This window comes from Bos grunniens, chromosome 9 (genome assembly GCF_055505025.1).
Source record: "Bos grunniens cultivar Pamir isolate PY7600 chromosome 9, Bosgru_T2T1.0, whole genome shotgun sequence".
Taxonomy (NCBI): Eukaryota; Metazoa; Chordata; class Mammalia; order Artiodactyla; family Bovidae; genus Bos; species Bos grunniens.
Genome location: NC_141173.1, coordinates 52365676 through 52376414, shown reverse-complemented (window position 1 = coordinate 52376414; position 10739 = coordinate 52365676). Strand labels below are relative to the sequence as shown.

General features: G+C 38.1%; 1 long non-coding RNA gene across 1 annotated transcript; it reads left to right on the top strand.

Annotated features, from left to right (window-relative positions):
- On the top strand, positions 1–9266 carry LOC147365959 (uncharacterized). Its single transcript, XR_015133085.1, has 3 exons — positions 1–84; positions 6625–6712; positions 8902–9266. It is a non-coding gene; the product is annotated as an uncharacterized LOC147365959 (long non-coding RNA).
- The last annotated feature ends 1473 nt before the right edge of the window (positions 9267–10739 follow it).

The window sequence follows — 10739 nt, the reverse complement described above, 5'->3', positions numbered from 1 at the left end:
CACATCTGTTCTATATCTTCTAAAGAGCCAATCATAGAATTAGTGTCAGACACAGCAACTCCGGTGGAAGAGGAAAACAAGAATGTAAGTACATGAGCAAATTATAATTCCTCATGATGACAATGCACCTTCTCAAAAAAACAAACCCCAATTCAAGGTCTGTAACCTTGAATGAACTTCTGATTTTCAGTTCTGCTCTGTAATCCACGACCTTGAAATTTCTGGCCTTCTCTTTATCAAGGAGGGAAAAAAATATAGTATTCATTCTCCAAAAACATTAGCAGGAGTTTAAAAGATCCATATTTCGAAAAGCATCCTGGGGAGAAAATAATGACTTGAAAACATGTGATAGTTTTATTAAGTCACCTTCTTTTTAATGAATCATTAAAATTGAGCCCAGAGCAACCTACCTGTTGTGGAGTCTTGCTTCAAGCTTTCTCTCTGCTCCCCACCCTGAACCTGAAACTTTGTTGAGAATGACTGTGAATCCACAGTTTTAAGGTTCATTAATCATACTCCCTGCCGCATATACTTTCTGATGTGCTACGATGCTGAATGAGATTCCCATATTTATGCAAAATATTAGCCGAACTTTTTTTTATTAAAGACGTGCTTTATTAATCTTAATAAATCACAGTTTGCCGGGTCCTTTCTGACTGCTTCTCAAGTAAAATGGGGCTTGACTGTGCAGTAACAGTGTTTATGTCATGCTTGAATTGTTTAAGGTGAGGCTTTGAGTAGTTTTATTGCTTTTGTTTATATAGGTAAACCCAATCTGCGCATTTGAAATGATTGATGAACTGCAGCCCCACTTGGAGTGTTTGTCATCACTCATGTGCTGAAGTGACATTTCTTTATGTATTTTGGCATAAACATATGCAACTACTGGCAAAGCATTTGACCCTAGAGTCTGACTATTTGTCATTCTAATCTTTTTTGCCCAAAGTCAGGCAAGTTACTGTATATTCTATCTTCACGCACATTGCTAATTATTCAACAGACAGTAAAATAGTCTTGTGGCTGGGATTGCATAAATTGCTGAATGTGCGATCTTCATTTCTCTAGCCAGGCAGCTAGGTACTATGCAGAAAAATAAATAAAGTTGAGATGCATGTAAATGTCAAGGAAGACAGCCATATTGAACTACAATAGCTCTTCAGGAAAATCTGCAGCTTCTACCCATGGAAAAAAAAAGGGAGAGAAATATGCCATGAGTGGAATTTAGCAAATCAAATGTAAGCTAAGATTAAGCAAAATTCATTAGACATGACTACCTTGGAATATAATTTTTCTATAATGGGTCTTCGTTGAAAAGCAAGTAACCAATAACTCAGATCATGTAGACAGAGATAAATGAAGGACTTCCTAACCTCCAGGCTCAGAGTTCACACTCTATGTTGTGCTGTTTGAAAATGTGTGATTATTTATTGGTGAAAATGTCAGAAAAAATAATTAAAGTGTGAAGTAATTTTCTGAGGAAAGCAATCACACCTCATTTGGAGAACTTGGCTGTGGTTGCATTCCTATAAGTTCTGAGTAAGCAACAGCAGAGGGGAAGGGGGAGTGGCAGGAAGGAGTGAACCAATTTCAAAACACTTTCTTAAGAGAAACCAAAATAAGTGATATCATTATTACCTGGTTCATGGAGTGTAGTGAAGAGGCAGAAGGTTAAATGTTGATAGAAAAATAAAGCTAACATTCCTAGGCAGGATCCAGGACATGGTTCTTAGGATAAACCTTCATGGGAAATAAGGTAACTTACTTATAATTTGTGACAAAAATATTTTACTTACTACCATCAATGAGTTTTCAGCTAACTATTCAACTCTGGTGTAGCTGACAAAAAGGAGATGCTAAGTTGAGCTGAGAGATTTCAAGTCCTCATCTGCAGTAGGCACTACTTGGAAGAGTGATATTCGAGAATTTTCCATCCATTTTCTTCATTAATCAAGATGACATGCTGAATTTCTTATTAAGTGGATTTTCTTAGTTTAACTATGGAGAACCAGACTTTCAGTAAAGTGAGGAAAGGTTGAAAATTAGCATAAGAAGATAGTAGATATTGAGTTAGTATTACAAATAAACATTGGGGTCACAAAATATCCTCACAAATATAAAAGTATAAAGTATATAAAACTATTGTGATGTTAATTTAGTTTAAACATTACATTTCAAGAAGGTAGTATAGGAATTCTTTTTTTTTTTTAACTTTAATTTGCTTTTATTTTCAGGATGGATATTTGGTTTCATTTTTTAAACTGTCAGTCAGTCAGTTCAGTTGCTCAGTCATGTCCGACTCTTTGTGACCCCATGGACTGCACCTCGCCAGGCCTCCCTGTCCATCACCAACTCCCAGAGTTTACTCAAACTCAACTCCATTGACTCAGTGATGCCATCCATCCATCACATCCTCTGTCATCCCCTTCTCTTGCCTTCAATCTTTCCCAGCATCAGGGTCTTTTTAAATGAGTAAGTTCTTCACATCAGGTGGCCAAAGTATTAGAGTTTCAGCTTCAACGTCAGTCCTTCCAATGAACATTCAGGACTGATTTCCTTTAGGATGGACTGGTTGGATCTCCTTGCAGTCCAAGGAACTCTCGAGAGTGTTCTCCAACACCACAGTTCAAAAGCATCAATTCTTTGGTGCTCAGGTTTCTTTGTGCAACTCTCACATCCATACATGACTACTGGAAAAACCATTGCCTTGACTAGACATACCTTTGTTGGCAAAGTAATGTCTCTGCCTTTTAATTTGCTGTCTAGTTTGGTCATAACTTTTCTTCCAAGGAGTATGCATCCTTTAATTTCATGGCTGCAGTCACCATCTGCAGTGATTTTGGAGCCCAAAAAAAGTAGTCTGCAACTGTTTCTCCATCTATTTGCCATGAAGTATTAGGACCAGATGTCATGATCTTTGTTTTCTGAATGTTGAGCTTTAAGCCAACTTTTTCACTCTCCTCTTTCACTTTCATCAAGAGGCCCTTTAGTTCTTCTTTGCTTTCTGCCATAAGGGTGGTGTCATCTGCATATCTGAGGTTATTGATATTTCTTCCAGCAATCTTGATTTCACCTTATGCTTCCTCCAGCCCAGCGTTTCTCATGATGTATTCTGCATATAAATTAAATAAGTAGGGTAACAATGTACAGCCTTGACTCACTCCTTTTCCTATTTGGAACCAATCTATTGTTCCATGTCCAGTTCTAACTGTTGCTTCCTGATCTGCATATAGATTTCTCAAGAGGCAGGTCAGGTGGTCGGGTATTCCCATCTACTGAAGAATATTCCACAGTTTATTGTGATCTACACAGTCAAAGGCTTTGGCATAGTCAATAAAGCAGAAATAGACGTTTTTCTGGAACTCTCTTCCTTTTTTGATGATCCAGCAGATATTGACAATTTGATCTCTGGTTCCTCTGCCTTTTCTAAAACCAGCTTGAACACCTGGAAGTTCATGCTTCACGTACTGTTGAAGCCTGGCTTGGAGAATTGTGAGCATTACTTTGCTAGCATGTGAGATGAGTGCAATTGTGTGGTAGTTTGAGCATTCTTTGGCATTGCCTTTCTTAGGGGTTGGAATGAAAACTGACCTTTTCTAGTCCTGTGGCCACTGTTGAGTTTTCCAAATTTGCTGGCATATTGAATGCAGCACTTTCACAGCACCATCTTTCAGGATTTGAAAGAGCTCAACTGGAATTCCATCACCTCCACTAGGTTTTTTTGTAGTGATACTTCCTAAGGCCCACTTGACTTCGCATTCCAGGATGTCTGGCCTAGGTGAGTGATCATACCATTGTGATTATCTGGGTCATGAAGATCTTTTTTGTATGGTTCTTCTATGTATTCTTGCTACCTCTTCTTAATATCTTCTCCTTCTATTAGGTCCATACCATTCTGTCCTTTATTGAGCCCATCTTTGCATGAAATGTTCCCTTGGTATCTCCAATTCTCTTGAAGAGATCTCTAGTTTTTCCCATTATATTATTTTCCTCTATTTCTTTTCACTGATCACTGAGGAAGGCTTTCTTATCTCTGCTATTCTTTGGAACTCTGCATTCAAATGGGTATATCTTTCCTTTTCTCCTTTGCTTTTGGCTTGTCTTCTTTTCACAGCTATATGTAAGGCCTTCTAAGACAGTCATTTTGCTTTTTTGCATTTCTTTTCTTGGGGATGGTCTTGATCCCTGTCTCCTGTACAGTGTCATGAACTTTCGTCCATAGTTCATCAGGCACTCTGTCTATCAGATCTAGTCCCTTAAATCTATTTGTCACTTCCACTTATAGTCAATAGGGATTTGAGTTAGGTCATACCTGAATGGTCTAGTGGGTTTCCCTACTTTCTTCAATTTAAATCTATGTTTGGCAATAAGGAGTTTATGATCTGAGCCAGAGTGAGCTCCCTGTCTTGTTTTTGCTGACTGTATATAGCTTCTCCATCTTTGGCTGAAAAGAATACAATCAATCTGATTTCAGTGTTGGCCATCTGGTGATGTCCATGTGTAGAGTCTTCTCTTCTGTTGTTGGAAGAAGGTGTTTGCTATTTTATACTGTAGTAAGCTTTATTACTGTTCAGTATATTTGCTGCTGTCCTGAGGGGACTAGGGGAAAATTTTACTTCCCTGTGACTTTAGATTTGGTCATGAAACTGGCATTGCCCCCCCAAGCAAAAGGATTATACTTCTAGAGTGGTCATGTAAGTTTCTTTGACCGATGAAGTAGCATGTGACACATCAAAACTGAAGTTTTGAAAAGTATCCTGTATTTCCACCACACTCTTGTCCCTCTGATGTATGTCTGGCAATATTCTAGAACAGGGACACTCCAACAGCCTAGGTCCCAGAACAAAGAGGAACAGAGGGCAACTGGCCCACCACAGACATGGAACATGAATGTGCAAGAAAACTTTTTGGTTAGTAAGCTTTGGGGGTTATTTGTTATTGCAAGATAACATATCCCCTCTTGATTGTTATTCTAAGAATCTGGAAAACATCTGTAAATCAGAAAATGTATGGAAAAATTCACCAGGAACTCCTCATATTTTTTCCTCTATTGATTAAATCTGGTTCAGCAGACAATCATTCAATATTCAACCTTCTGCTAGGTGGTGTTGAGACTTACCAAAGAAGGATACACCATAATCCTAGCCTTCAAAACCTTTACATTTTAGTCATTATTAGTAGTCTCTGTTACAGGAATTATTTCTTACTCTTGAGACCTAGGCACCAACATGATGCACACATTTATGCACATATGTGAACTGCATTTTAAAAACTTATTTCTAGAAGCCATAAAGTATAGTCTGACTATTTGGTGTTTGCACCTCAAACACCCATTATTTTGGAGGTACCATTAGACACAACTGACATTTTTGCAGATTAGTTGTTGCTAAATTCCATGCAAAGCATTTCCACATTTACCCCATATAAGCCTTACCGTCCAGATGTTTCTAGTGCATAGGTCTGCTGGCTTGAACCCAGGTCTCTTTCCTATATATCACCTTGCTGTGGGCCTAAGTGTTTCACAGTGATCAGGTGCTGGGAACCATGATGCACTGCCGGCTGTGAGGACTCAGCTAGTCTTTCTCCAGGTGGCTGCACCCCCTTCATCCTCTCTGGCGCTTGGTTCATTTGAAATCACTGGATTTGGATTGTGCATTTCAATGAGCTTCTTCCAGGCTTAGTCTGATGCAGAGAACCTGCAAAGCTCCCTTCTACCCACTTCCTGCTTCCTGTCAGGATGACAGACCTAATGCCAATGAATAATAGCATCTAAGGACCACCAGCATGAGAAGCCTGGTTTCCATTTTTGGTTAAAATCCTACTGCTTAGGCACCAATATCTTCTTGACTTGGCATTCGGAAATAACAAGGAAGAGCATAGATCAAAGAGCAGTTATAGTAAATTTATATATTTAATTTTTTCATGAACTGAAAGTGAACGTACAACACATTATTTGTATCAGACAACACTTAACATGTATTTGGATCAGTAAGCACACTAAAATATTCTTTGATTTTTGACTTACACAGCATAAAAGTAACAGCCGTAAGACTATGATATGTAGTATAGGATCAAGTCTATACTAAAATTTAATGAAAAAGCAATGACTATGTTTTCAACTCTTTGTAGTTATAACTTGGACATTTCCTCCAAACATGAAGCCTGGTGTCAAAAAGACTGTAGCAAGCCCGCTTCACTAAGATGGTCAAGTTCCTTCAGGCCTTTTCCTCCCGTTATATCAGTTCTTATGCTCCAATTTTATTGATTCTAAACTGTGATCATACTAACCATACAATACTATGGTATTATTTGCATCTTCTTCCGTGTACTTATATGTATAACCTAATGTGGAAAACAATAAGGCATAGTTATTTTTATATGAATGTACACACAAGTGTGTGCAAAATTTGAGCACAACTTAAGTTACCTAGGTTTATTGACAGAGTATATATAAGACAAATAATATTCTAGTACTTGAATAGACAGGTTTATGTTGCAATACATTGGTGTACTTTCATTGATTCAGTCATTCATTTATCAAAAAGATGCTGAATACCTACACCTCTATCAGACCCATTTTTAAGTGTTGTAGACAAAATAACAAATAAAATATTTTCTCTGTTGCAGAACTGATATTCCAATGGGGAAATGTGACAATAAGCAAATAAGAAGATACTTAAAACAGCAATTGGCAATTGCTAAAGAATTTTAACAGGTAAAGGGATAGAAAATGCAGATATTACTTTAAATACTGTGGTCAGGGGCTTCCCTGGTTTTCCAGTGATTGAGTTGCACCCCCACCTTCCCCCCCACCCAAAAGAGATTGTATGCTTCCAATGCATGGGGCATGGGTTCAATCTTGATCAGGGAACTAAGATCTCACAAACTGCACGACATGGCCAAAAATAAAAAACAATGAGAATAATAAAATATTTTTTAAAGAAATACTTATAAAGATACTGTGGTCAGGAAAAGACTTTAAATGCACTTTTGAACAGGAATTTGTAACGGAGTAAGGGTAATAGCTGGACTTCCCCTGTAGCTTAGCAATAAAGAATCTTCCTGCCATTGCAGGAGACACAGGTTTGATTCCTGGGTCAGGAAGATCCCCTGGAGAAGGAAATGGCAACCCACTCCGGTATTATTGCCTGGGAAATCCCATGGACAGAGAAGCCTGGCGGACTACAGTCCATGAGGTTGCAGAGTTGGACATGACTTAGCAACTAAGCACTGCACAGCGCAGCAACTAAATAGCAACAACAAGGATGACAGCTATAGATTAAACTGTCCACTGATAGTCTGCCTCCAGATTCTTATCTGGGGGCTTAACCATCCTTTCTTTTATTTTCCCAATTATATTTCTACATATAAAATGCTTACCTTGATTTTCTTGGGTTTTCATTACTAACGTAAAATCATGCAGACAATGATAGCCTCTATTTAGAGATTAGAAATATCATATACCCTAACATTTGTGTCAGGAATTCTTGTGAAATAGCCTCTCATATTTTTTTTTGAGGGGGGCAGAAGATAGTTACTTTAAAATATTTTCCTTGAATTAAGAGAAGTTTCATTCTTCTATACAGAGATGATTTATCAGCCAGCTTTTCCTCTAAATTACTAAGCCAATTCAGGGGAGATGAAAGAATTTATTCTTTAAGGTAAACACAGAGAGAAAAATCAGAAAGAAATTGACAGCCTAGTGAGACAAAAAGGCATATTCATTAAAGAAAACCTTTTTTAAGAGAAACTTGCAACATTGCCTCTTTGAAAAACTGCTGCTCTGTCACAGCTGTGTGGCTGCGCACACAGCTAAAGCTACCCGCGGTGACACACTTCTAGGGCAGGTAGCTCCCTGTAGCCATATTACACAAAGTCACCCTTTAAATCCACATTGCGTTTCATCCAAAAGCTGCAGCAGGAAAGAGGTGAAGAAATTCACTGGAAAGGCTGGGAAGGCCTTGAGCCTCTGTCCCACTGTCCCCTTTGCAGTCTCTGGCTGGATGAGCTGGGGTCACATTGTATGACACAGGGCTTGCTTTCTTCAAGTGTAAATGGAGATAATCATGCTCACCTTGTGGGTTTTTATGAAGAAATCCTAGGATAACGTACACAAGAACACACCATGAACCCGGCATGTCATCAGAACTCAGTAATTACGAGGTCTAGTTATTAGTGTGGCCCCATTTCTCTTTCTTTATTCATTCTCTGATGCATATCCAAGTATGGACAAAGAGACAAACTTGGAAGAGATGAAAAAGTGGAGTTAACTAACAGAACTTGTGCAGTAATGATCTGTTACCCTCAAAACTGAAACCCTAAGCTTTCATTATAATGAAGGTCTGGGCCTTGCCAAACAAAACTGTGATTTTACCTATCTCATTGTACTTCATTGAACCCTCTTCGAAGAAGGTTCAAATTAAACAATCACAGTTTAGACCCCACCAAGAAGATGTCACGAAGATAACGATCTAACAAATGCTGCATTTGTGAGATGCAGGAGAGGAAGGCAAGGATGCAATTGTGGTCCACCAGCCTTGACAGAGACTTGGTCTAAGACGGATACTGTCTCCTGCTTTTTGAAAGAGAGTTCAGACTGACACTTTACATTTTATATTTTATCCTTTGTTTTGTTTAAAGTACAAAGGAAAACCAGAGTTAAATAAAATTATTCTGTTAATTTGTAAAATTCTGTTGTCAGTCTCTCCCACTTAAGTGTGAAATCTATGGAGGCAGTGCCTCTATCTGTGTGTCCCCAGAGCCTAGAACAATGCCATAAACTCACTAGAACATTCAGGTAGAAGGTGTAATTTTAGATGAAAGAATGACAAATATATGAATGAATAGATAAATAAAATAATATCCAGGTAAGGAAATACCTTTTTGTTCCCCTTTCACATCTAGGACCATGCCTGGAATCCAGTGAATGTTTAATATGTGAAGAAATCTTAAAGATCTTGAACTTCAGACATGCCCTTGACTGAAGAATGGTCCTCTTTTCTCTAGGAAAAAATGGCCTTTTCAAGCAAGGGTTTAGCTTCAAAAAGGCATAAATAGAGCCATGAAACCCAGAAAGACGTCATACTTGATTGCTCTCACATTGAGCAGCTGTGTTTTGAGACACCCGTTAGAAGGCATGTTGTCTAAACTCCCACTCAACCCAGAAGACTCTCCTCTGACAGTCCTGCAAGATGAATATCCGCTCAAATATATCCTGTGAAAAGAAGGTTGTCACTTTTAGAGACAGCCATTAAATGGTTGGAAAGCTATAATTGTTAGAATTTTCCTACTTCTATGGGGTCAAAATCTGCCTCCTGAACTGTATACACTGCTCTTTTCATTTTCACAGAAGCAAGGAAATCAACTCTATTACTTCTTAAATATAGAAGAGTCTCTTCTTTCTGTTTTTTTCTCCACCCCTAGTTTTTAACTGTTATTCAGAGAAAATGTGTTTGATGATTCATGTTCTACTTAAGTAGAATATAATGTATGTGGCCATTTACAAATAGGAAAGAATAAGAGGAGAAAATATGAAAACTGTCACATTTCACATCTCTTATTTCAAATGAATCATCACTATCAACCTATATTATTAGATCATTTTTAAGATTAGGATAACTGAGGCACAGAGAAGTTAAATACTGTGAAAACTCAAGCTAGAATTTGAAAGCAGAAATGGCTGTCTTGGAAAATATATGTTTTGTCTTATCTGGATACAATGTGGTATCTGTCTTTACATTTTGGATCAAACTATTTTCTGTGAACAAAGGTAACCTTATATTCCTTAGTGGTAGGGGTTTTGTTTCAAAAAGAACCAGCCCTAGTAGCTTGTGATTTGGATATTCAAGGTTCTGAGTGGGATAAAGGATCTCTAGCATGAGTAGGAGTAGCTGAGAAGTGGCAAAATACATGAGCAGAACAAGGCAGGAGTTCTCTGGCAAGCTAAGTCAGGTTCCAAAAGTTCCTTAAGACCCTCAGAAGTACAGAATATTTAGACAGACAAGTCCACTCCCAAGAACTGAATATGGACAAAGATATTGAATAATAGCCACAGTCCTCAGCAGACTGAGCCTGAAGTCTAAGAATTCAACATTAAGAAAGCTAGTACTGGCAAGCATTTTATGATCTATTTGCCTATTATGCATAAACTTGTGTTCTTTAAAATAATTTAAGGATTTTGCATGAAAAACATAGATATAAGAAAACCCCTAAAATAAAGATAAATGCATCAGAGCCAGGTAATTCAGAAGGGAACATCTTATATCAGAAACAAACAATAAGTAAAACTGGGCTCTGCAGTCACGCACTACATTTAGCTCTGAGCTCCCTGGCAGCCAGGATGGAAGTAGGGAAGAAGAAGCAACCAGTGTGATGTCTGAGTATTTAACAGAGGCCTTTTGCTTTTTCCTCATCTCCTGATACACATGGGAAGAACAATAAGTGTGTTAAATGAAGGTCACTCTGAACTAAGCTGGAAACGATAGACCTGGGATCTTTCACAAACGTTGATACTCAGACACTACCTGTCTGAGTAATTCTTTTGTAAATGAGCTGATATAAATTTATTATTCAGTGAATTAATCAACAGGCATACACTGAACCTCAGCTAAGTGCCAGGCACAATTCCTCTCTCCTGAAGGCACACAGTCGATATAAAGAGTGCTTGATTATCTCCCAAATGGTGGGTATAAATCAGATCTTTTCAAAGTATTTTCATTATAGAATCTCTTCTGAAACACGCA